This window comes from Hyla sarda, chromosome 1 (genome assembly GCF_029499605.1).
Source record: "Hyla sarda isolate aHylSar1 chromosome 1, aHylSar1.hap1, whole genome shotgun sequence".
In the NCBI taxonomy this organism is placed as follows: domain Eukaryota; kingdom Metazoa; phylum Chordata; class Amphibia; order Anura; family Hylidae; genus Hyla; species Hyla sarda.
In genome coordinates this window covers 397,131,944-397,159,855 of record NC_079189.1, presented here as the reverse complement: position 1 = coordinate 397,159,855, position 27,912 = coordinate 397,131,944, and positions in this window count along the sequence as shown.

The following is a 27,912-nucleotide window of genomic DNA, read 5'->3' as shown; positions in this document are numbered from 1 at the left end:
GTGAACTTTTTGCACTTTAGGGTGTATTCACATATTCAAGTTTTCAATTACAATTATTAAATACAGAGCCTGAAACTGATTATAAATGGAAGACTTGTATAAAGAAGACACTGAGATTTCTCTTTAAAAATCTATTCCTGGCTTTGTATTCAAACACACTTATAACTGTTTCAAATTAAGTTGTGACAGATTCCCATTTAAATAATTACTCATCCCCCCCTCCCCCCCCCCCCCCAAGGACATAGGAAATTGTCGGTAGACTCAATTGGATTAGTGATTATCACCCTATCGACTGCTCACAGTAAAAGCTATCTGTATGTCATTCTCATGAAGCTTCATGGACAGAGGTTAAGGTGACCGATATTCTACCAGAAGGGGATCTCATTAAGAGGGGTCTCTGCAGCTCTCATTCACATAAGTCATGGCCTAAGCCTGAATACTACAAACAATATTGGATCTGTTCTATAGTTACCAAGTGAGATCCATGAACCCCAATCTATGTACTCAATATCCCGCATTTAAAAAAAATAAATAAATCTTCATTGATGGATATTTTTTATCCATACATACAGTGGTAAGTTTTTTTGTTTTTCAACATTATGTGCTCTCAATATTTTATCTAGTGCTTGCAAGTTGCAACGATTCTTGTCATTTGGTCACGCAACGGTGCTCCGCAAATTAGATATTGATGAGATCTCATTTGTGTCACTGTAATCTCAAAGTCACTTAATGAGTCTCTAATATATAAAAACAAATTACCCAGCAGTAGGTGCAAACAAAACTTTTTCAGTTTAATAGCAAAGCGTGCGAATGAGGACTATGAAAATATGTCATGTCATATGGAAGTTCACATCACCTCTCTGATGTGTCAGGAAAAGGAAACAAATTGATTTTCATGCCTGTGTTGTTGTCTTATTGACTATTACATGACCTAAATTTTGCATTACTTCATTTTGCACCTGAGACAACACACATCCTTGTCAGTCAAACGTCCCTCACTCTATCTCAAACCTGCATTAAATGTAATTCGGGAAGCACAGTATCCCACACTCTCAGCAGTATTCTCGTGACCTCCAAATGATCCTAATCTAGTGCATCAGTCAAAAGCATTATCAGTCGGGAAGTTTCTTCTCTGCAGAAAATCAATACTGTTGTCTTCTAGTGTGTACATAGGAATGTGTTGATAATTTTTACACAAGGGGATGGTTTTTCCTATAACAATTAACTGTCCTGACCGCACATATTGGTGATAATGAAGGTTACTCCATTACCTCATCAAGGTCCAGTTCACATGGAGCCAAAAACAGGAACCAATAAAAAAAAGAAACTCATTAGGATTTCAATTCCAAAGAAGTCAGTCAATACCTACTAACACGGTAAAATGTGTAACGGGGCAAGCGCCAATCTACTGAGACTGTAGTGCACGACCAAACTAATACACAACTGTAGTAGCAGCACTCTGCAGGTGGTAAGGCTCTGTTCACTCAATGACTGTGGTGCACATTTGGGTATATTATAGGAAATGTACAACTCCAATATATAGTCTCATACATTGGCCATTGATATCCATTTGTATTAAAAAGTTTTAGTCAACTATGCTTTTCAACCCAGTAAAAAAAAATAAGGTATGCTTCTACCCCCCCCCCCCCCCTCACCACCACCTACAGGGAAGAGCGCTCCCATCATGACTACAGAGGTCTCATAACTATGAAGACAGTTGCACATGAATAAGTCCATATCAGTATGTCATCAGTATTTTATTAGGATTGTTTCAGTATTGTATCTCAATTTTATGCACTAAATATTGATGGCATCATTATAAGGCTGGTTTCACACAGCAGGCTTACATCAATATTTGTAAGGCAAAACCCGCAGTTGATCCAAAACACGAAAAAAGTACAAATTTTTCAATTACATTTTTTTCTTTGGAAATACTGATGTAAAATACTGAGCCTAATATTGCTGCATGAAACCAGCCGGACATGTTTCCCTCCAACTCCAGGAAAAAGGATAAAAAACGCAAAATTGTGCTTTATCATGTTTAAGTTTGTATCATTTTGCCTTGCATTAGTGTTTAATTTGTTAGATTTTATATTGATGTCTATGACAGGGGATATATTGATGTCTATCATAGGGGATAAGATGTCTCTGGGCCGGAGTACCCCTTTAAATTAATTTTTCTTGAATCTTAAACTGTATGGTATATTCTGACAGCTTCACTTTGTCTTCAGGTTTCTCATCAAATGTCGGATGTGTTTAGCCAGGTTAAAACTAGAAAAAAAAAAAATTCAGACCCTTCAGAAAAATTCTCAAGGCTGCTAGCAATAACATGAGAGTGAAAGTATGGAAAAGTAAAGAACAGGTAAAAACCTCTACATATGTGGCCTGATTTATTTATTGCTATTAAATAGGCTCAGAATGTTGTTGCACGGCTAGGTTAATAGGTTGGTTGGGAGCCGTGTTCTGCTTCATTGTTCATTCCACTTCACTCCGCGTTCTTTCATTGGAACAATGTATTTACCTACCCCTGACTGCTCTGGGAACTATCACACACTCTACCATGAAGAAATTTGACAGCTGAAATAAAGGTGGCTGATGAATATGAGTTTTCATTATATACTGAACCAAAATGGTTATCAGCAGGAAAAAGAAAACCCATGGATTGTTATCTCGGTCTCAGGATACACTGCTTCTTTCTTACCTGTCCATGGAAGAAGATGGCATTATACCGGCTGGCATGAATAAATCTTCCTTATTACATCAAGTTCACAATCAATCTGCATGGTCCTTGAAAGCAGAAGGTAGTTACAGCTGAAAATGCCAAGGTCTACAAAGACTTCCATGACACATAACTAGCACTAACTATCAATTCTCTTCCTAACCACCTCCTTTGTTACCAGTGGGTATAAGATCACTCGGTCTGCTGCCCTATGGCCACACACAGGAGCCTATCTATTTATACCAGAACCAGTGCTTTGCTTTACTAACTAGCCTTAGGAAACTCATCCTTATTCTATCAATACTCTACTGAAGATCATGTACACTCGGCACATGCACATAACTTGCAGGACACTGGAGCTATCCCATAACCATCTCTGCAAGGATTTCCTTGCCCTGTGTTTTAGATACTCTCTTTAGAAATGGACATGGTAGAAACGGCACAAAGATTGGTACAAGCTGCAAAGACCCCTATGTAGGATAAGGAATTGACTTATTCCCTTTATGGCTCCTGCACATGACTGTATTATGGATTTGTTACTGTACAGATTGTACAGAAAAAGATTAAGCCTAAACTGTGATTTCATATGGGGGGGGGTTACTAAGCTAAAGGTGTCCACCTGAGGGTGCATTCACACCACGTTTTTGCAATGCAGTTCTCGTATCAGGTTTTTGAAGAAAAACGGATTCCTCAAAACCAGACTAAACTGTAGCAAAACATGTGTACAAATGTGTGTACGGTTATAAACCGTATACGGTTTGAAAAATGACATCCGATTGCATCCGTTTTTTAAGAAAAAAAAGTATACGTTTTAACTTTTCACTCCATTTTGAATAAAGTTTTACTTGTTTGATTGAAATTCCAAGAAAAAAACTGTGCAAAGTTAAAACCGTACGGTGAAAACCGGATGGAACCGTATGCACATACAGTTCTTTACGGTTCCCATTGACTCCCATGTTAAAAAAAAAACATATACAGTTTAATACAGTTTTTCAACCGGACCAAAAACCATGGTAGGCTACGGTTTTGAGTACAGGAAAAAAAACTGACAAAACCGTACAGGATGCAAAACGGACACAACTTGATGTATCTTTTTACATACGGTTTTCAATGGAGAGTCAATGCATACGTTTTCCAATACGGTTCCATACGGTTTTCACATAGAAAAGGTATACGGGAACTGTATTTCAAAAACGTGGTGTGAATGCACCCTTACACTAAAGTCGGGAAAACCCACTGGCCCTCATTTACTATTGCAAACCCGACATTTTTTGTCGGGTTGTGCGCCAGATTCTGTCACATTGCGCCAGAAATTCTGTCTGCGCCAGAATTGAAAAAACACAGACTAACTTTCCATTTTGCCAAGAAAACCTGAAGAAGGGGCGTGGTCTCTGGGGAAAGGGGTGTGATCTCCGAAAAGGGGCATGTTCCCGACATTTTCACAAAAACCCAACATATTTACTAAGGTTTCCACATAAAATGTGGTGGATTTGAGCTGAGGAAAACCCAACAGATCAGAGCAGGTGTAAAAAAAGCAAAGTGTAGGGAAAGTGGAAAATGTAGGGGAACCTTTGTAAATACTGTGGAAAATAAATTGTAGGGAATTAAAACCCACAAAGAAACCTACACAACACTCTTAGTAAATAAGGGCCAATGTGTTTTGTGCTTCTGTCCATCTGTCTAAAGAGTGTGTCAGGTTCTTGACTCTCCACTGTCAGATAATGTCAATAGAGAGAATTATCTCATATGTTAGCTTTCTACCACCCAACCCTATTGGTGTCAGAGATGTCTTGGTGAGTATTGCCAGTACTGGGGTACCTAGCATTAAAGGGGTACTCCTGTGCTTACACATCTTATCCCCTATCCAAAGGATAGGGGATAAGATCCCTGATCGCGGGAGTCCCGCCGCTGGGAACCCCCGGGATCTTGCACGCGGCACCCCGTTTGTAATCAGTCCCCGGAGCGTGTTCACTCCGGGACTGATTACTGGTGACTACAGGGCGGCGGCGTGTGATGTCACGCCCCCACCTCTGTGTGATGTCACGCTCCGCCCCTCAATGCAAGCCTTTCACGCCCCCTGCCGTAGGCTTGCATTGAAGGGCGGAGCGTGACATCACACGGGGGCGGGGGCGTGACGTCACACGCCGCCCGCCCTGTAGTCGCCGGTAATCAGTCCCAGAGCGAACATGCTCCGGGGACTGATTACAAACGGAGTGCCGTGTGCATGATCACGGGCGTCCCCAGCGGCGGGACTCTCGCGATCAGGCATCTTATCCCCTATCCTTTGGATAGGGGATAAGATGTGTAAGCACCGGAGAACCCCTTTAAGTGTGTCTCTGTGATATGCCACAGGGCTTTCCATTGTGCTGCTGTCCAGTAGTGTTGAGCGGCATAGGCCATATTCGAATTCGCGAATATTCGCGAATATATGGACGAATATTCGTCATATATTCGCGAATATTCGCATATTCGTTATATTCCCGTTTTATTTTCGCATATGCGAACATTCGCGTATGCGAAAACTATCATATGTGCATATTAGCATATACAAAATTAACATACGCGAAAATTCGCATATGTGAAAATTCGCATGTGCTAATTTTCGCATATGCGAATTTTCGCGTATGTTAATTTTCGCGCGCCAGTCTCACACAGTAGTATTAGAGCCTTCTTTACACCACACAAGCTGGAAGCAGAGAGGGATGATCACTGTGATGTGTACTGTGAAAAAAAAAAAAAAAAAAAAAAAAAAAAACGAATATTCGTAATTACGAATATATAGCGCTATATTCGCGAAATTCGCGAATTCGCGAATATGCGATATTCGCGAATAATATTCGAATTGCGAATATTCGTGAGCAACACTACTGTCCAGGCTCTGTGTACTTGGCTGTGCCATGTGAATGAGGCTTTATTCCACATAAAAGTGACAGAAATACTATCAGACTAGAGTTTAGCATAGAGCCATAGATACAAAATGGTTTATTCATCTCAGAAGAATCCTCTTCAAAGTATATGTTACATCAAATCACTTAATTCACTGCGGCTTTCATCATATCCTGAATAACTGGCTGATTCTGTCTCACATATGGGTTCTATTAATCATTAGACTGCAGTGAAATCAATCCTATGCTTATTACATACCGCGCTGATACATTTCATTATTTATTTATTCATTTTAATTGACAGAAAAAAACTCCCTCCTCTTCCATTGAGTTGTTAGTGTGAATCTATTACTAACATTTATTTATAAAGGTGTTAATAGTTTTCATTCGCTCAGAGGGAATGTATCACCTGGCGGATTCTTTATCATTATGATAGCAATGCCCTCATGACAGTAACTTTGTCAGGGGAACACATGGGGGAAATTTATTGAAACGGGAACTTCATACACAGTCTTAATACAAAGATGCACACGTCCACATGCAGAAATTTAGGCCAGCTAGGAGCTTTTGGAAATTTCTGCTTTAATTGATGCCATTTTAGTAAAACAGTCTGGCTATGGGAGGCCACACCCCTGCCATTAAGCTCCACCAACTTGAAAAAGAAAATGGTATGAGTGGTGCAAAAGTAAAAAGTCACCCCCAAAAAATCTATTTTTTTTTATTTATTAATTTTTTTTGCACACCAAAAAAACTGATTTTAAAGGGAGGCATTCAACAACATTGGTGCCCTTGACAAAGATTCAAAATTCCCCTCTTATCTCCTCCCTCTAGAAGTCTAGAGTTGCTTGGTGGTAAATACTTTTTATTAATAAATAATAATAATAATAAATAGGTAATTTAGTTTTTTTTCCCAGCCAAAGTACATTTTAAACCCTTTCCTTATGGCAGCTGTGTCATGTATTCCCCAGCCTGACCACCATTGCAAATCTTGCTTTCTTGTGTAGACAGAAAGTTTGCCCTACATGGAAGACTTTCTGTGAACTAAAGGATAATATAAGCTTGGACTATATTCCAAGATATAACTTCTGACCTAAGAGACCAGGATTGTAGTCATTTTGTACGTGAGTCTGTGCAGTGTTTAGCTGCAGTTTCAAAACTCTACAAACACATTCTGACTACTGTGTGCTAAGAGTCTAATGTATTCCTAAGGCTAGGTTCACATCACGATTTAACCATCCGATTATCGGACCGAAAAAACAGACGAAATCGGATTGCAAAAAATCGTATACAATCGTACGTAAAAATTTCTTTGCTATCCAATTTTAAAATCATATCCAAAAATCGTGCAGATGAAAATTCCATCTGATTTTCAATAAAAATCTGATCCTTTTTTTGAAATTATTATGTATTCCAATGGCAATAAAGTTTTATATATTGAAATGTATGTGTTTTGAAGTCTACTGCGCATGTGTACAAAAAAATTGTGTGCGATTAATCTGATAGAATCGCACAGTCACACGATTCCATGCAATTTACATAGACTTCAATAATAAAAAAAATCGGACACGATTTCGATCCGGTTTTGAATCTGGACGAATAATCATCGTCAACCACGCCTCCGATCTTAAATCGTACAAAATCAGATGCGGATCAAAACTTATGCATTTGTTGTCTATCATTAACTCCTTAACGATCCCGCGTCATATCGGCTTATGCATTTGTTGTCTATCATTAACTCCTTAACGATCCCGCGTCATATCGGGTCGGAATGCAGGACATCACCGATCGCGGTACCCAGACGCGGTACCTCCGGTCAGCTTCGTTTTCGGCCGTATGCGGTTTCCCAACCACAGGCAAAAACATGGTCGACTGCGTTTTTGCCTACGGTCGGGAAACCGCATACGGCTGAAAGCGAAGCCGACCAGAGGCTGCGGTTCGCTCCGGTCGGCTCATAGACATGCATTAAATACGGTTCCCGAATACGGCTGAGTGCGGGCACCGCGATTAAGCCCGCCCCCCTCCTCCCAGCCGTATACGTGAACCATATTTAACAAAACGTGGTGTGAACCCAGCCTAAGGCTGTTCCCGAACAGCTTATAGGACACCGGGAGGATCCCGACCTGCTTCCTCGGTGTCCGATCGGTGAATGACTGCTCCGTGCCTGAGATCCAGGCAGGAGCAGTCAAGCGCCAATAACACTGTCCAATGGCATGTTAATACATGCCAGTGATCAGTGTAAAAGATCAGTGTGTGCAATGTTATAGGTCCCTATGGGAGCTATAACACTGCAAAAAAAAAGTTTTAAAAAGTGTTAATAAATGTGATTTAACCCCTTCCCTGATAAAAGTTTGAATCCCCCCTTTTCCCATTAAAAAGACCAGTGTAAATAAAAATGAAAATAAACATATGTGGTATCGCCGCGTGCGTAAATGTCGGAACTATAAAAATATATTTTTAATTAAACCGCACGATCAATGGCGTACACTTAAAAAAAATTCCAAAGTCCAAAATAGCATATTTTTGGTCACTTTATATATCATAAAAAAATTTATAAAAAGTGAGCAAAAAGTCCGATCAAAACAAAAATGGTACCAATAAAAACTTCAGATCACGGCGCAAAAAATTATCCCTCAAACTGCCCCGTACACGGAAAAAAATCAAACCTATATAAGTAGGATATTATTTTAACCGTATGGAGCTACAGAATAAAGATAAGGTGTAATTTTTACCGAAAAATACACCTAGTAGAAACCGAAGCCCCCAAAAGTTACAAAATGGCGTTTTTCTTCTATTTTGTCACACAGTGATTTTTTTTTTCCGTTTCACTATGGATTTTTGGGTAAAATGACTAATGTCACTGCAAAGTAGAATTGTTGTCACAAAAAATAAGCCATAATATGGATTTTTAGGTGGAAAATTGAAAGGGTTATAATTTTTAAAAGGTGAGGAAAAAAACGAAAAATCCAAAAACTGAAAAATGCTGAGTCCTTAAGGGGTTAATGAATGGAAGTCAATGGATACGACTTGGCATGCATATTTGTATGATTTCAATGTTAAAAATCATGAAACAAGTAGGATGGTAAAATCGTGATGTGAATGCTTCCTAAGAGATACAGCTTCTCACAACTCTCCCACCACCTGCTTGTAAGAATTCACAAGGAGCAGCCTATCACGTAGGATGCAGGAGAGCCTAATGGAAAATTTAAGCTGTAGAAATGCACATGAGGCTGTGTTAGGAGAATCCTCTCAGGAGAGAAGAAGGAACCAAGATGGCAGACAGCCATCCAGATTGTTCTTCAGTACATGGTTTCTTGATTGCTTTGTGTAAGGTCAGATTTAGGCTGGCTATACACATTTACAGTTAAAATGTCTTAAATATTTTAAACAGTTTAAAACAGTTGTACAATCATGTCCGTTTAGCTGCTATCACAACGATAATCTTGAGTGGAAAAGTATGGCAGGAGCATATTGTTAAGATGTTCATTAAGGTGATTGAAAATGGTCATATCATCCGATAAATTACTACTTACAAAGCCACCTGTGGACTTGAATCTGCCTATTCAATACAGCCTGTTAGATTAATAGAATTGCAGTGCCTCGGAATGCTTTCCTTCAGTTTCCAATTCATCATGTATTATTTGATACAGGCATATCTACAGCCTGCCAAATAAGAGCCATCAGTGACTCCCAGACTCCCTGAATGGGTGTAGCTTTATAAAAGTTGTATTAAAAGTTGGCATTAATTATATAAGATTTCAGATTTTTTATACCATGATGAAGAATGAAACTCTCCAGTGGCAAATTAAAACCATAATGGGCTCCATGGATTAAATGAAAGTACAAACCTCATCACTTCTCATTAATAGCCACTCTTTTTGCTGCATAACAAGTCATCTTATTCTCTTTGTGAAGGTCTATTCAGGTTGGGTATGAGGGAGCTAGATGGTGATGACCCTGCTGTCAATCTGCACAAGATTGCATTTTCTTAAATATGCTTTTCTTGTATGCTCCATTAAATACATCAATTAGAACAAATTTCCCTTTAATGAAGGTTTTTATTAATGTGTTTTGTTTAGGATTAGGTTTCTAGAAAAATAGATGGGTCACATGGGCCTAATACTGGGCAGAGGAAAACATCATCTTTGATCACCTAGACCCGTTATAGTCAAAGGTATTGACCCAATTAGTTGTTGTTGTCAGTTGAGCTACAAATTTGACTCTTTTTAACAAGAGTGTTTTAAATGCCGCATGGTGACAAAAACCACTTGGTGGCACAATATGCTTAGTGGTTGTTGAAGGTACAGTATGCTTGGTGCTTGCAAATAACACTTCAACAATGTTGAACACTTTTAGGTCATGTTCACACACAAGATAAAACCTACCTGAGATACTAAAAGTCCCAGCATAACCAAGTAATGCAAAAATACACAGTGAATCACTGTGGTAATACAAGTCCCAGAATAGCTTAGTTATGAATAATGACAGAGTGGAACACTGAGGCACTACAGATTGTTAAGTAACCTATAAATGAATAAATGCACCTCTGATCACTGTGATAATTCAAGTCCCAGCATAGCCAAGTAAATACAATACACAGTGGGGCACTGAGCCACTACAAATCAGTAAGGGAGGGCATATGCCTCAAAAGCTTGTGTGGTGGCCCAGTACAGGAGTTGCACCCATGTACCCTTGCTGCCCTGTCAGGCAGTCTCCATTTGGTGACCCCTGCCCCCCCCCTGCACCTGTGTCCTGTATATAAATCCTAAGTGCCTATGTTATTCAGTGTATTGTACATAAAATGTGACATACCTTTAAGTGCTGTTGTCATGTGATTGAAACTAGGGAAGGTACCAGTGACCATGTGACCTACAGGATGACTTTTATAAGACCCCTCCTGAGTCTCCCCCATATAAGCCCTGGGTGGAGCTTCCTCAGTCTCAGTGCTGAGTTGCAGTGAGGTCAAGTCTGGAGAGAGTGTCTGGTGTCCTAAAGAGGCCTAACGTCTACCACACAGCCATGGATCCACAAGTCCACTACCCCCCCAGGTCCAAGTCAAAGCCTGGTAAGCTACAAACGGGGTAAAGTCAGTCTAGTCAAGTCAGTAAAGTATTCTGTATCAAGTCAGTGTGGCCCTGCATCAAATTGTCCAACTCCACTATAAGTCCCAGCAAGCTCTGTCGTCTCTGAAGTCCCTGGTAACCTCCTTGGGCCTAGCCAAGCTGTATAGACTGTTACATCTGTCTGACTCAGTAAAGCTGCCATTGTTCCGTAATTTGGCATCGTAGTCATTATTTGCCCCGTGCCTAGCCCAGGATCCAGCGGTATACCTTCGGGTGGTGTAGAGGATAAACCACACCCTGGCGTCATGAACACAAGGGGTTAATGCCATCTGCCCCTAGGGTAATGCCATCTGCCCTCATCACACCCTCACCATACTTGGCATCACTGAGCAAAGGCTTCAGGCCCCTTCATATTATTGGCCTTCTCTCCTCTGGCAAAGCACACTACTTCCTTGTGCTGAGCATTTGCAGCATGCAGAAAGAGGTGGGAAGTTGTTGGAGCTATAAAAGCAGAGAGAAAAACAAAGTTGGATGACTGATGCTAGAATTTTTGTCTTAGGCCTTGTTCACATTGCCGTAGGACTCCGCTATTTGGAGACCCATTGGCAATCCAGGCAGAAGGACAGGAGTTTAGCTGAGAAAAAAATAATGCAAGCACTAAATCATCCTGTATAATTACCGGATCAGCAACGGACCTCATGCAAGCAAATGGGGTCCATCAGGTCGGGATAGTAGCCGTTTGCATCCGATTCATTTTATGGTCTGATCTGCTAAAAAAAAAAAGAAGAGCCGATCAGACCCATAAAGGAGAACTACAAGATGTACCAATTTATCCCTTATCCTAAGGATAGGGTATAAGAGTTCCGACCACTGGGGCCCCTCGCAATCTCCCGCATGGAGTCCCTGCATGAAAGGAGCCGTTTCGACCACAGCACTAAGCTGCGGCCGACATGCCCCCTCTATGCAGTTCTATGGCAGAGCCGGAGATTGCCGAAAGCAGCGCTCCGGCTCTCCCATAGAGATGCATGGAGGGAGCGTGTCGGATGCCGATTCGTGCGGTGGCCCCATTCATGCTGAGAACCAGATCGCTGGAGATCGCAGGATGGGGGCCTCAGCGGTCGGACCCGCCGCGATCTGACACTTATCCCCCATCCTTAGGATAGGGGATAAGTTGTTACATCCAGGAGTTCTTTAACAGGTCAGATGGGAAAGGCAATGTGAACCTAGCCTTAGAGCCAGAAGTTCCAGATGTGTGTGAGGAAGGGAGGGGACCAGAGAAGAGGGATTGTCCAGCAAAAACAAAAATGTTAAGGAATGTGCCCAGGCAGTATAGTAAAATTAGCCGCTCAACCAATCACTATCTGTAGCAGTGTCCCACCTGTGACTGGTTTCTGCAGTGAAGACTGTGCACAATGAGAGTGTAAGCATGTGTCCTCCATTCGGAAATACCTGAGTAAATGTCTCCTGTATCTCCTGCTCTCCCATAGAGATGCATGGAGGCCACATGCCGATCCCACATTGCGCATGGTGAGAGCTAGAGCGCCATACGGGAGATCACAGTGGGTCCCAGCTGTCGATAGGGGATAGGTTCATTTTCACTGCACAACCCCTTTAAGCATGCATGGGATAGGCATAAGGCTATCCTTCATATAATACTATTAATAGTATTCAGAATATTGGACATACTAGATGAGTCAAATGGCTCTACTGACACTTTCTATGTTTATAAACTGAGAGTACTGGTCAGATCCCACCCCTGCTGTCCAGACATAAATGTGCAAGATAAGCAGAAGAGCAGAGGTGGCCATTACAGAAATCTGACTGAGCAACTGATAGGGACCTTAGTGTTTCTGCTTGTCATGCAGTATGTAGGGGAAAAAAAGGAAAATAAACAATTACAAAGCTACAGCAGAAGTAGAAAAATATGTTTTTTTTAAATGGGCACATCAGCCTCAGGAGCTAAGGATGTCATCCACAGTGGACAAAGCTCTCAGCTATAGATAAGACAGGGTCTGACCAAGGGGCCACTCTTCTATACACAACATGTCCTTAGCAGATAACAAGGGGGTTGTTTGGCATAGAGAAAATATATCCCAGAGGCCATGTTCACATATGTTCAGCCAATTGGAGCTGTCCTGGAAAGGAATGCCATATGAAACAGGCTAAAATAGAGCGTGGGACCAGACCTGTGGACAATGGACCATCCAACATAGCTGCGCTCCTGTGTATTTTTGTCAGATTAAAAATGCTGCATGAAATATTTCTTTATCTGGCTCCTGCACACCCAATGGCAACTAACCTAAAATGGTTTGAACGTAGAGAAATGTATTTCTGTTTAATCAAATACATTACAAAGATAATAAAACACAAGTAAATGTATTAAGCAGCTAACGAAACACACTGCAAAGTAGATCTAACCTATTGGGCTGGGTTCACATACATTATTTTGGTCTGTATTTTTAACCAAAACCTTGAAATGCTAATCGTTCCATTATCATTTTTCTCCAATATTGGTTTTGGCTAAAAAAAAAAAATACTAATCAAAAGATTGACCAAGATACCCAGCCTAACAATTCTTTCATGCATTCATGGACAGAAGCAATAAAAAGGCTTGTTTCATAACAACCTCTTTTGATTTTCTTAACCTGAAGTCTGCAAGATTTCAGGATTATTTTAAAATATAGTGAAATAGAAAATTGGAAGAAAAAAAAAAAACACCAAAAATTCTTGCTCAATATGTTTAACATGAAAACTTGATTTAAACAATAGGTCACTTTCTGATGACACATTTCCTTTAAGGTCATATTAAAAAAAAAAGTTCAAGTCCTTAACAGCCGGCCAAGCAGAGAAAAGCCACTAGGTGTTCCACTTACATTGCTGCGGACCTTGTTATAATATAGGAGTTATGCTTCCTCGGGGAAGCAAACCTAAAATCTAAAGTGTTTAGTTTGCTCTCACATTTTACGTTTCTAGCTCATCAGAAACTGGAAGTGTAATTATTTTTATTCATGGGAGACATCCCTCCTGCAAGGAAGCGGTGCACAGATCTGGAAGGCATGAAAATGATTTAATAGATAAGTCAGTCTCATAGGCATTAAGGCTTCTCAAACCAATCAAGCAGCTCGGCATCCAGGTACAGGATAAGCTGACCATGCCTGAAGGTAATGTCATAATTGCTGCAGATCTAAACACTAAAAAGACACAAAAATCTAAACTTATGGATTCAAACGCCTTAGTAAAACATTCTAAGGAACCTTCTGATTAATGTAATGAATTAGGTTAGCTGTAGAGAAACATTTATCTCAAGCTGCCCATAGACATAATGATTATCGCTAATGATCCAAGCCTCTGTGGTACTAGAAACAATTGGTTTATCCCCCGGAAATCTGCTCCGTCCATCAGAACACTGAGAGTATGCTCTGCAGCAGAGTCCTATTGATATCAATGGGATTCTGCTGCACTATGCACACAACAGAATTTCCGCAGAAGATGTTTTTGCTGCGGAAATCCCGAATCCGGAGTGCGCAGAAAGATTAGACAAGTCCGCATGGAATTGCATTGCCGTCTATGAGACGCCCATTTCCGAGCAATCCTAGTGCTGGCATGTCGTGTCGGGGGAATGTCTGCACCAAATTTTCCCGCAAACATTCGCCTGTCTGAACATAGCCTTACCATTCATTTTTTTTTCAGCTATAGAAAACACTGCAATGCTATTAGAGAAAGATAAGTAAGGTGCATGCAAAGGCATAATATATCAATGGTCTACAATTCCTACTTATTAGGAAATCCCAAGTATTTATATACAATGACATCTTGGCAAACAGATGAGCCATCCGTTTGCACCCGGTTTATAATATCCGTGATTACTTCTGAGCATGCTCAGAAGAGGTGACATCAGCAGACTCCTGCAGTGCTGAGGGACTACTACTACTCCCATCATGGAACAGACTTGTTTCCATGATGGGAGTAGTAGTTCCCCGACTGCGGGAGTCTGCCAGTGGCTGGGGAGGCTACATTATTGTTTATACTACAACCCCCATCATGGAACAGACTCTGTTCCATGATGGGGGTTGTAGTACAGGGGCTGAGGGATTGATCGCAACGGGTCTCATTTCTGATGCAATTAGAAGTTATTAAACAGGGGAGCGGGCAGCATGCTCCACTCCCCTGCGTTGTACGATGTATTTTACTTTTGTTTTTAAATTCCCCGCTGGTAGCCCTGAATGACCGGTATGGAGGAGCCATTCAGGGCTCCCGGCGGGGTTTTTAAACTTCAGTGCATCCCCTTAAGCATATTAATTTTATTTCCCCCCCCCCCCCCATGTGTATATGTATGATTCCCTCCCTGCCTGCTGCCCAGTCATCTTCTAGCACTGTCACAGCGCACAGCAGGGACATGCCATTCCATTCCCTACTGCTCATCTCTGTATCTGACAGAGGCGCAATAGAGAATGGAGGGACCTATCCCCCCTGTGCCCTGTTATAGCGCTACATTCCCTGCTACCGTACCCCCAATGCTGACCTGTACCCCAATGCTGCCTTCATATATTCCTCACTGCTGCCCGACATGTCCCCGCTGCTGCCCTGCTCCAAGTGCAATCAGAGCACACAGCAGGGACATGCCAGTCTATTCCCCACTGCTCATCTCCGTAACCAGCCATTTAGGGCTCCCAGCGGGGGAATTTTAAAATGAAAGTAAAATAAATCGCACATGGCAGGGGAGTGGAGTATGCCGCCCGCTACCATGTTTAATAACTTATAATTGCATCGGGTCTCAGAAGTGAGAACCGATGCAACCAATCCCTCAGCCCCTGTACTACTACCCCCATCATGGAACAGAGTCTGTTCCATGATGGGGGTTGTAGTACAAACACTAATGTAGCCTACTCAGCTGTCTGCAGACTCCCACAGCTGGGGAACTATTACTCCCATCATGGAAACAAGTCTATTCCATGATGGGAGTAGTAGTAGTCCCGGCTGTGGGAGTCTGTAGGCAGTGATGTTAAAACGGACGTACATGAGGGATGTTATAACGGGTCTTAATGGATTAATATGCCCGTTATTTTGACATTATTCAGCCGTTAGCACCTGTTATTGCATCCATTATTATACATCCGTATTTACACAGAAAACGGATGTTTAATAACAGATGAATACTCAGTGTGAAAGTAGCCTTACTTGCCTTGAAGGCCTAGTGATCCAAGTAAATTCTTATAGCAAAAGATTATACATGAAAATGGGAAAGGTATAATTTTTATTAGCAATCCTGCAGATAAAACTCTTTTAAGCATCTAGACACATATCAGAAAATGCAGAAATCCAAGCCAAGTTCCAATTTGATGCACCAGTGAATTGTCAAACTGGACAACATTTGGCAGTTCAGTGCTTAGGCCGCCAAATCTCTCTTCTAGCACCATCAATCTATACGCTTAAATACTTTTTATTTATGTATTTATTTATCTATCCACTATTTGTCTATCTCCTTTAGCTATCTATCTATCTAATATGCTGTCATTTATTGGCTTATTTTTATTTTTAGCTGCCAACTACATTTAATTACATGGCACATATCAAATTATTGACAATTATTTGAAATCAAATGTTTTTAGTATTGTGCTACCTACCTACTATAACTCAGATTATTGTAGCATTTCTAGTTACAAGTATACTAGCAATATAATTGTAAGTAATTTTAAAGGAAAACTCTGGAAAAAAATGTGTTAATCTGTTAAACAGATTTGTAAATTATGTCTATTTAAACATTTTAAATGGGCACTGTCAGATCCAAAAGCTTTTTATATGTTGTTACTGATGAAAATTAAATATCTTTAATAATGTGGTTGTTTACATTTTGTTTGAACATTTAACCCATTTTGGCTTTAACCCCTTAAGGACTCAGGGTTTTTCCGTTTTTGCACTTTAGTTTTTTCCTCCTTACCTTTTAAAAATCATAACTCTTTCAATTTTCCACCTAAAAATCCATATTATGGCTTATTTTTTGCGTCGCCAATTCTACTTTGCCGTGACATTAGTCATTTTACCCAAAAATGCACGGCAAAACGGAAAAAAAAATGAGTGTGCGACAAAATCGGAAAAAAACGCCATTTTGTAACTTTTGGGGGCTTCCGTTTCTACGCAGTGCATATTTCGGTAAAAAATTACACCTTATCATTATTCTGTAGGTCCATACGGTTAAAATGATACCCTACTTATATAGGTTTGATTTTGTCGCACTTCTGGAAAAAATCATAACTACATGCAGGAAAATGTATACGTTTAAAAATGTCATCTTCTGACCCCTATAACTTTTTTTTATTTTTCCACCTACAGGGCGGTATGAGGACTCATTTTTTGCGCCCTGATCTGAAGTTTTTATCAGTATGATTTTTGTTTTGATCGGACTTTTTGATCACTTTTTATTCATTTTTTTAATGGTATAAAAAGTGACCAAAATACGCTTTTTTGGACTTTGGAATTTTTTTGCGCGTACACCATTGACCGTGCGGTTTAATTAATGATATATTTTTATAGTTCGGACATATACGCACGCGGCGATACCACATATGTTTATTTTTTTTTTTTTTACACTGTTATTTTTTTTATGGGAAAAGGGGGGTGATTCAAACTTTTATTAGGGAAGGGGTTAAATGACCTTTTATTTACACTTTTTTTTTTTTTTTTTTTGCAGTGTTATAGGTCCCACAGGGACCTATAACACTGCACACACTAATCTCCTATGCTGATCACTGGCGTGTATTAACACGCCTGCGATCAGCATTATCGGCGCTTGACTGCTCCTGCCTGGATCTCAGGCACGGAGCAGTCATTCGTCGATCGGACACCGGGGAGGCAGGTAAGGGCCCTCCCGGTGTCCAGTCAGCTGTTCGGGACGCCGCGATTTCACCGCGGCGGTCCCGAACAGCCCGACTGAGCAGCCGGGTCACTTTCAGTTTCACTTTAGAAGCGGCGGTCAGCTTTGACCGCCGCTTCTAAAGGGTTAATACCGCACATCGCCGCGATCGGCGATGTGTGGTATTAGCCGCGGGTCCCGGCCGTTGATGAGCGCCGGGACCGACGCGACATGATGCAGGATTGCGGCGCGATCCCGCTTCATATCGCGGGAGCCGGCGCAGGACGTAAATATATGTCCTGCGTCGTTAAAGGGGTACTCCGGTGAAAAACTTATTTTTTTTTTTTTTAATCAACTGGTGCCAGAAGGTTAAACAGATTTGTAAATTACTTCTATTAAAAAATCTTAATCCTTCCTGTACTTATTAGCTGCTGAATACTACAGTGGAAATTCTTTTCCGTTTGAAACACAGAGCTGTCTGCTGACATCATGAGCACAGTGCTCTCTGCTGACATCTTTGTCCATTTTAGGAACTGCCCAGAACAGCATATGTTTGCTATGGGGATTTCCTTTTACTCTGGCAGTTCCTAAAATGGACAAAGATGTCAGCAGAGAGCACTGTGCTCATGATGTCAGCAGACAGTTCTGTGTTTCAAACGGAAAAGAATTTCCACTGTAGTATTCAGCAGCTAATACGTACAGGAAGGATTAAGATTTTTTAATAGAAGTAATTTACAAATCTGTTTAACTTTCTGGCACCAGTTGATTTAAAAAAAAGAAAAAAAAGGTTTTCACCAGAGTACCCCTTTAATGACAAAGCCTGTTTAATTTTTGTGTTTTTATTTATTCTTCCTCGCTTTCTAAAATCCATAACTTTTCCATTTTTCCATCTACCCATATGAGGGCTTTTTTTTTTTTTGTGTGTGACTGTTACGCCGAGCGCTCCGGGTCCCCGCTCCTCCCCGGAGCGCTCGCTACACTCTCCCCACTGCAGCGCTCCGGTCAGATCCACTGACCCGGGGCGCTGCGATTCCGCTTCCAGCCGGGATGCGATTCGCGATGCGGGTAGCGCCCGCTCGCGATGCGCACCCCGGCTCCCGTACCTGACTCGCTCTCCCTCGGTCCTGTCCCGGCGCGCGCGGCCCCGCTCCCTAGGGCGCGCGCGCGCCGGGTCTTTGCGATTTAAAGGGCCACTGCGCCGCTGATTGGCGCAGTGATTCCAATTAGTGTGTTCACCTGTGCACTTCCCTATATCACCTCACTTCCCCTGCACTCCCTCGCCGGATCTTGTTGCCATCGTGCCAGTGAAAGCGTTTCCTTGTGTGTTCCTAGCCTGTGTTCCAGACCTCCTGCCGTTGCCCCTGACTACGATCCTTGCTGCCTGCCCCGACCTTCTGCTACGTCCGACCTTGCTTCTGTCTACTCCCTTGTACCGCGCCTATCTTCAGCAGCCAGAGAGGTGAGCCGTTGCTAGTGGATACGACCTGGTCACTACCGCCGCAGCAAGACCATCCCGCTTTGCGGCGGGCTCTGGTGAAAACCAGTAGTGACTTAGAACCGATCCACTAGCACGGTCCACGCCAATCCCTCTCTGGCACAGAGGATCCACTACCTGCCAGCCGGCATCGTGACAGTGACCATTTGTACTTTGTAATGACACCTTTTATTTTACCATAAAATGTACAGTGTAACAAAAATTTTTTATTTTTTGTGGGGAAATTGAAAAGAAAAATGCAACTTAAAAACTTTTGGAGGGTTTTTCCTTTTTACTCAGTGTGCTTTACGGTAAAAATTATATGATCTGTTCATTCTGTAGGTCAATACAGTTAACTCCTTAAGGACGCTGTCACGATGCCGGCTGGCAGGAGGTGGATCCTCTGTGCCAGAGAGGGATTGGTGTGGACCGTGCTAGTGGACCGGTTCTAAGTCACTACTGGTTTTCACCAGAGCCCGCCGCAAAGCGGGATGGTCTTGCTGCGGCGGTAGTGACCAGGTCGTATCCACTAGCAACGGCTCAACCTCTCTGACTGCTGAAGATAGGCGCGGTACAAGGGAGTAGACAGAAGCAAGGTCGGACGTAGCAGAAGGTCGGGGCAGGCAGCAAGGATCGTAGTCAGGGGCAACGGCAGGAGGTCTGGAACACAGGCTAGGAACACACAAGGAAACGCTTTCACTGGCACAATGGCAACAAGATCCGGCGAGGGAGTGCAGGGGAAGTGAGGTATACATAGGGAGTGCACAGGTGAACACACTAATTAGAACCACTTGCGCCAATCAGCGGCGCAGTGGCCCTTTAAATCGCAGAGACCCGGCGCGCGCGCGCCCTAGGGAGCGGGGCCGCGCGCGCCGGGACAGGACCGACGGAGAGCGAGTCAGGTACGGGAGCCGGGGTGCGCATCGCGAGCGGGCGCCACCCGCATCGCGAATCGCATTCCGGCTGGAGGCGGTATCGCAGCGCACCGGGTCAGTGGATCTGACCGGAGCGCTGCAGTAGCGAGAGTGTAGCGAGCGCTCCGGGGAGGAGCGGGGACCCGGAGCGCTCGGCGTAACAGTACCCCCCCCCCCCTTGGGTCTCCCCCTCTTCTTAGAGCCTGAGAACCTGAGGAGCAGACTTTTGTCTAGGATATTGTCCTCAGGTTCCCAGGATCTCTCTTCAGGACCACAACCCTCCCAATCGACCAAAAAAAAAGTTTTCCCTCTGACCTTCTTGGAGGCCAGTATCTCCTTTACGGAGAAGATGTCCGAGGAGCCGGAAACAGGAGTGGGAGAAACAAGTTTGGGAGAGAAACGGTTGATGATGAGTGGTTTAAGAAGAGAAACGTGAAAGGCATTAGGAATACGAAGAGAAGGAGGAAGAAGAAGTTTTTAAGAGACAGGATTAATCTGGCACAAAATTTTGAAAGGACCAAGATAGCGTGGTCCCAATTTGTAGCTAGGGACACGGAAGCGGACATATTTAGCGGAGAGCCATACCTTGTCTCCAGGAGAAAAAATGGGGGGAGCTCTTCTTTTCTTATCAGCAAACTTCTTCATGCGTGATGAAGCCTGTAAGAGAGAATTTTGGGTCTCTTTCCATATGGTGGAAAGATCACGAGATATTTCATCCACAGCGGGCAAACCAGAGGGCAAGGGAGTAGGGAGGGGGGGAAGAGGGTGACGGCCGTACACCACGAAAAATGGGGATTTGGAGGAAGATTCAGAGACTCTGAAGTTATACGAGAATTCGGCCCATGGTAGAAGATCTGCCCAGTCATCCTGGCGGGAGGAAACAAAATGCCGTAAATAATCACCCAGGACCTGATTAATTCTTTCTACTTGCCCATTGGATTGAGGATGATATGCAGAAGAAAAGTTTAATTTAATCTTGAGTTGTTTACAGAGAGCCCTCCAGAATTTTGACACGAATTGGACGCCTCTATCCGAGACGATCTGCGTGGGCAACCCGTGAAGACGAAAAATGTGTACAAAAAATTGTTTTGCCAACTGAGGCGCTGAAGGAAGACCAGGAAGAGGGATGAAATGTGCCATCTTGGAGAATCAATCAACGACCACCCAAACAACAGTGTTGCCACGGGATGGGGGTAAGTCTGTAATAAAGTCCATACCAATCAGAGACCAAGGCTGTTCGGGGACAGGCAGAGGATGAAGAAGACCAGCGGGCTTCTGGCGAGGAGTCTTATCCCGGGCACAGACAGTGCAGGCTCGCACAAAATCCACAACATCCGTCTCCAGAGTCGGCCACCAATAGAAACGAGAGATGAGTTGCACGGATTTCTTGATGCCCGCATGACCTGCGAGATGGGAGGAGTGACCCCATTTGAGGATTCCGAGGCGTTGGCGTGGAGAGACGAAGGTCTTCCGCTTGAGGAGGCCATGACTTAGGATTGGCATTCTTTTTGGTTAAAGCCACGATAGGAGCCACAATGGTGGAAAAATGTGGAATAAATTGTCTGTAATAATTGGCGAACCCCAAAAAACGTTGGATAGCACGGAGTCCGGAGGGGCGTGGCCAATCTAAGACGGCAGAGAGTTTGTCTGGATCCATTTGTAGTCCCTGGCCAGAGACCAAGTATCCTAGGAAAGGAAGAGATTGACATTCAAACAGACATTTCTCCATTTTGGCATAAAGTTGATTGTCACGAAGTCTCTGAAGAACCATGCGGACATGCTGGCGGTGTTCTTCTAGGTTGGCAGAAAAAATCAGGATATTGTCCAGATATACAACAACACAGGAATATAAGAGATCACGAAAAATTTCATTAACAAAGTCTTGGAAGACGGCAGGGGCGTTGCACAGGCCAAAGGGCATGACCAGATACTCAAAGTGTCCATCTCTAGTGTTAAATGCCGTTTTCCATTCATCCCCCTCTCTGATGCGGATGAGATTATAAGCACCTCTTAAGTCCAGTTTGGTAAAGATGTGGGCACCTTGGAGGCGATCAAAGAGTTCAGAGATGAGAGGTAGGGGGTAGCGGTTCTTTACCGTGATTTTATTAAGACCGCGGTAGTCAATGCAAGGACGTAGGGAGCCATCTTTTTTGGACACAAAGAAAAATCCGGCTCCGGCAGGAGAGGAGGATTTGCGGATAAAGCCCTTTTTTAAATTTTCCTGGATGTACTCAGACATAGCAAGAGTCTCTGGGGCAGAGAGAGGATAAATTCTGCCCCGGGGTGGAGTAGTGCCCAGGAGGAGGTCAATAGGACAGTCATAAGGCCTGTGAGGAGGTAGAGTCTCAGCTTGTTTTTTGCAAAAAACATCCGCAAAGTCCATATAGGCCTTAGGGAGACCGGTTACAGGGGGAACCACAGGGTCACGGCAAGGAGTACTGGGAACCGGTTTAAGGCAGTCCTTGAAACAAGAGGGACCCCAACTCTTGATCTCCCCAGTGGACCAATCCAGGGTTGGGGAATGGTGTTGAAGCCAGGGTAGTCCAAGGAGAATTTTGGAAGTGCAATTGGGGAGGACCAAAAACTCAATTTTCTCGTGATGAGGTCCGATGCACATTAGGAGGGGCTCCGTGCGGAAACGTATGGTACAGTCCAATCTTTCATTGTTAACACAATTGATGTAGAGGGGTCTGGCGAGACTGGTCACCGGAATGTTGAACCTGTTGATGAGAGAGGCCAAAATAAAATTTCCTGCAGATCCGGAATCCAAGAAGGCCATAGTAGAGAAGGAGAAGGTAGAGGCAGATATCCGCACAGGCACAGTAAGACGTGGAGAAGCAGAGTTGACATCAAGGACTGTCTCACCTTTGTGCGGAGTCAGCGTACGTCTTTCCAGGCGGGGAGGACGGATAGGACAATCCTTCAGGAAGTGTTCGGTACCGGCACAGTACAGGCAGAGATTCTCCATGCGGCGTCGTGTCCTCTCTTGAGGTGTCAGGCGAGACCGGTCGACCTGCATAGCCTCCACGGCGGGAGGCACAGGAACGGATTGCAGGGGACCAGAGGAGAGAGGAGCCGGGGAGAAAAAACGCCTCGTGCGAACAAAGTCCATATCCTGGCGGAGCTCCTGACGCCTTTCGGAAAAACGCATGTCAATGCGAGTGGCTAGATGAATGAGTTCATGTAGGTTAGCAGGGATTTCTCGTGCGGCCAGAACATCTTTAATGTTGCTGGATAGGCCTTTTTTAAAGGTCGCGCAGAGGGCCTCATTATTCCAGGATAGTTCTGAAGCAAGAGTACGGAATTGTACGGCGTACTCGCCAACGGAAGAATTACCCTGGACCAGGTTCAACAGGGCAGTCTCAGCAGAAGAGGCTCGGGCAGGTTCCTCAAAGACACTTCGAATTTCCGAGAAGAAGGAGTGTACAGAGGCAGTGACGGGGTCATTGCGGTCCCAGAGCGGTGTGGCCCATGACAGAGCTTTTCCAGACAGAAGGCTGACTACGAAAGCCACCTTAGACCTTTCAGTAGGAAACTGGTCCGACATCATCTCCAAGTGCAGGGAACATTGAGAAAGAAAGCCACGGCAAAATTTAGAGTCCCCATCAAATTTATCCGGCAAGGATAGTCCGTAGGCCTGAAGCGGCCACTCGCTGCGGAGGAGGTGCAGGAGCTGGCGGAGGAGATGATTGCTGAAGCTGTGGTAGTAGCTGCTGTAGCATCACGGTCAGTTGAGACAGCTGGTGGCCTTGTTGCTCTATCTGTTGTGACTGCTGGGCGACCACCGTGGTGAGGTCGGCGACAACTGGCAGAGGAACTTCAGCGGGATCCATGGCCGGATCTACTGTCACGATGCCGGCTGGCAGGAGGTGGATCCTCTGTGCCAGAGAGGGATTGGCGTGGACCGTGCTAGTGGACCGGTTCTAAGTCACTACTGGTTTTCACCAGAGCCCGCCGCAAAGCGGGATGGTCTTGCTGCGGCGGTAGTGACCAGGTCGTATCCACTAGCAATGGCTCAACCTCTCTGACTGCTGAAGATAGGCGCGGTACAAGGGAGTAGACAGAAGCAAGGTCGGACGTAGCAGAAGGTCGGGGCAGGCAGCAAGGATCGTAGTCAGGGGCAACGGCAGGAGGTCTGGAACACAGGCTAGGAACACACAAGGAAACGCTTTCACTGGCACAATGGCAACAAGATCCGGCGAGGGAGTGCAGGGGAAGTGAGGTATACATAGGGAGTGCACAGGTGAACACACTAATTAGAACCACTTGCGCCAATCAGCGGCGCAGTGGCCCTTTAAATCGCAGAGACCCGGCGCGCGCGCGCCCTAGGGAGCGGGGCCGCGCGCGCCGGGACAGGACCGACGGAGAGCGAGTCAGGTCCGGGAGCCGGGGTGCGCATCGCGAGCGGGCGCCACCCGCATCGCGAATCGCATCCCGGCTGGAGGCGGTATCGCAGCGCACCGGGTCAGTGGATCTGACCGGAGCGCAGCAGTAGCGAGAGTGTAGCGAGCGCTCCGGGGAGGAGCGGGGACCCGGAGCGCTCGGCGTAACAGACGCAGTGCGTACCTGTATGCCCTGTGTCTGCTCCCTTTGTATAACGCGGGGCCACGAAGTAGCTCCGCATCATAGCGGGTCGGGCCTGGCCTCTAACAATGCTTGGGACCTGTGACTAATAGGATATTAACCCTTAAGACGTGGAGATCAAAGTTGATTGCCACATCTAAAGTGAAAGTAAACTTCTCCCGGCTAGCTTAGCGGGCTGTTCGGGACCGCCGCAGCGAAATCGCTGTGTCCCGAACAGCTGGCAGACACAAGGAGGCTCCTTACCTTCCTCCTGCATTGCCGATCGCCGAATGAATGCTCAGTGCCTGAGATCCAGGCATGAGCAGTCAAGTGGCAGAATAATCGATCAATGTTATCCTATGAGATAACACAGATCGATGTAAAAGATCAGTATGTGCAGTGTTATAATCCCCTATGGGAGCTATAACACTGCAAACAAAAAAGTGAAAAAAAAGAAAGTTAATAAAGATCATGTAACCCCTTCCCTAATAAAAGTTTGAATCACCCCCCTTTTCCCATTTAAAAAAAAACTGTGTAAATAAAAATAAAAATTAACATATGTGGTATCGCCACGTGCGGAAATGTCCGAATTATAAAAATATATTGTTAATTAAACCTCATGGTCAATGGCGTGCGCGCAAAAAAATTCTAAAGTCCAAAATAGCGTATTCTTGGTCACTTTTTATATCATGAAAAAATGAATAAAAAGCCATCAAAAAGGCCAATCAATACAAAAAAGTTATAGGGGTCAGAAGATGTCAATTTTAAACAAATAAATATTTGTGTATGCAGTTATGATTTTTTCCAGAAGTTCGACAAAATCAAACCTATATAAGTAGGGTATCATTTTAATCGTATGGACCTACAGAATAAAGAGAAGGGGTAATTTTTTACCGAAAAATATACTGTGTAGAAATGGAAGCCCCCAAAATTTACAAAATGGCATTTTTTTCTTCAATTTTGTTGCACAATGTTTTTTTTCCCGTTTCACTGTAGATTTTTGGGTAAAATGACTGATGTCATTACAAAGTAGAATTGGTGACGCAAAAAATAAGCCATAATGTGGATTTTTTGGTGCAAAATTGAAAGAATTATGATTTTTTTAAAGGTAAGGAGGAAAAAATGAAAGTGCTGTGATAGCCTGGGGTTGTAGGGTATATGGGGTGTTGCGGTTCTGTATAATAAAGGGCGCTCTTAACCCTTGTCACTCGTGACACCAGGGTGAGGGTTAAAACTCTGTAGTGATTCTGGGCCTATCGCCACCCTTCCCAAGAGCGATAGGTGAGTGTAAAATAAATGGATTGTCCACAGCAGTGCTGAACTTAAAACTTGCAGGAACTTTACTGAAGATTTTCTGTACATGCAGTATCGGTAACAGTCCAGATAACAGAGTCTATATAGACAGCAGTGACTGACAGTTGCTTAGGACCAGAAAGTTCTCTGAAGATTAGGAGGATTGTACTTGCATAGATCCGCTGGATTTAGGGGTTAGATTAGGACCAGAGATCTTGCGGAGATAGCGGGGAATTGTAAGAACTATCCGTCTCTATCGCAGGCCTAGGCCGCAAGGCTTGGGTCTAGTAATTGTCTTGTAAGCTGTGGAGGTCCTACCTCGTCCAGAGTCAGCAACCCAAGAGAGAGCTAAAATGGCGCAGCTCCCTTATATGGGCAGGGGCTGGCCGTTTTTGATTGGTCCATATCAGCTGTCACTCACTGTTACAATGGATTGTGGGTGATCACCTGATTAGAACCACCAAAGGTCCTTTAGCAAAACCATAGAGTTCTGTAACCCGGTCACATGACCCACAGGTCCTGCGACGCTAAAACAAGTGAGTAACAACATATACATATATTTATATAGACAATATTTATAATTATTAAGTTACTAAGGGGTGACTAGGGGTTAATTAGGGAAGAGAACCCCGACAGTCCTAGGGACTCTAACTTTGGGGACTAATAACTAAGGCACAGTATGAAATACGGTGCCGGGACACCACAGTGCAAAAACAGAAAAACCCTCAGTTCTTTTTTTTTTTTTTTAAATGAACTGGTGCCAGAAAGTTAAACAGATTTGTAAACTACTTCTATTAAAAATCTTAATCCTTTCAGTACCCCTTTAACCGCTTAAGGACAGCCGGGACCCTGGGATAATAGCGTGCGGCACCGATCGTTGAGCCACGTGCTATTAACCCTTTAGACACGGCGTTCAAAGTTAATTGCCGTGTCTAAAATCAAAGTAAAAGCTTCCCGGCAGCTCAGTTGGGCTGATCGGGACCATCGAGGTGAAATCGCGATGTCCCGATCAGCTAGAACTTGAGCGGAAGTCCCCTCACCTGCCTCCGTCGCATCCGATCGGCGATTGAATGCTCCAAGCCTGAAATCCAGGCTTGAGCAATCGACCGCCGATTACACTGATCTTTGCCGTGTCAATGCATGGCAATGATCTGTGTATGAGATTGGTATGTGCACCAGGGGGCTATAACACTGCAAAAAAAAGTGTAAAAAAAAAAGTTGATAAAGATCATTTAACACCTTCCCTGATAAAAGTAAGAATCACCCCCCTTTTCCCATTTAAAAAAAAAAACTGTGTAAATAAAAATAAACATATGTGGTATCGCCGCAAAAAGCGATCAAAAAGTCCGATCAATATAAAAATTATACCGATAAAAACTTCAGATCACGGCACAAAAAAATGAGCCCTCATACCGGCCCGTACACCGAAAAATAAAAAATTATAGGGATCAGAATATGACAATTTTAAACGTATACATTTTCCTGCATGTAGTTATGATTTTTTTTAGAAGTACGACAAAATCAAACCTATATAAGTAGGGTATCATTTTAACCGTATGGACCTACAGAATAAAGATAAGTTACAAAAGTTACAAAATGGCATTTTTTCTTCAATTTGCCGGTCAATTAATTTTTTTTTCCACTTCGCCGTGGATATTTTGGTAAAATGACTAATGTCACTGCAAAGTAGAATTGGTGGTGCAAAAAATAAGCCACAATTTGGAATTTTAGGTGCAAAGTCAGCAGCACATGAGACACTATGGATCAATGGTCGTGAATAGAGGACACTATAGATCAGTAGTCATGTACAGAACTCCAGAGATCTTAATAAAGAACTAATAAAAAATAGAGTTCAAAACACCAGACAGGAAAACAGATAAGTCAACAGACTTTAGGAACAGACAGGAATATAGCATAATACCCCAGAACATCCAGAAGACACAAAGTCCCCATGGACCAGAAACAGGGATCTATCGCTAATCAGGAATATTCGCATTCCCTATGCAAAACCTCCAGTAGACACAAAGTCAACATGGACAGGTAATAGGGATGCCTAGGTACACAGGATATATTATAGGACACTGTTCACACTGAACACAAGACAGGAATAATTTCAATCCTTTCAGAACACCCCCAGTAGACAAGGAGTCTACT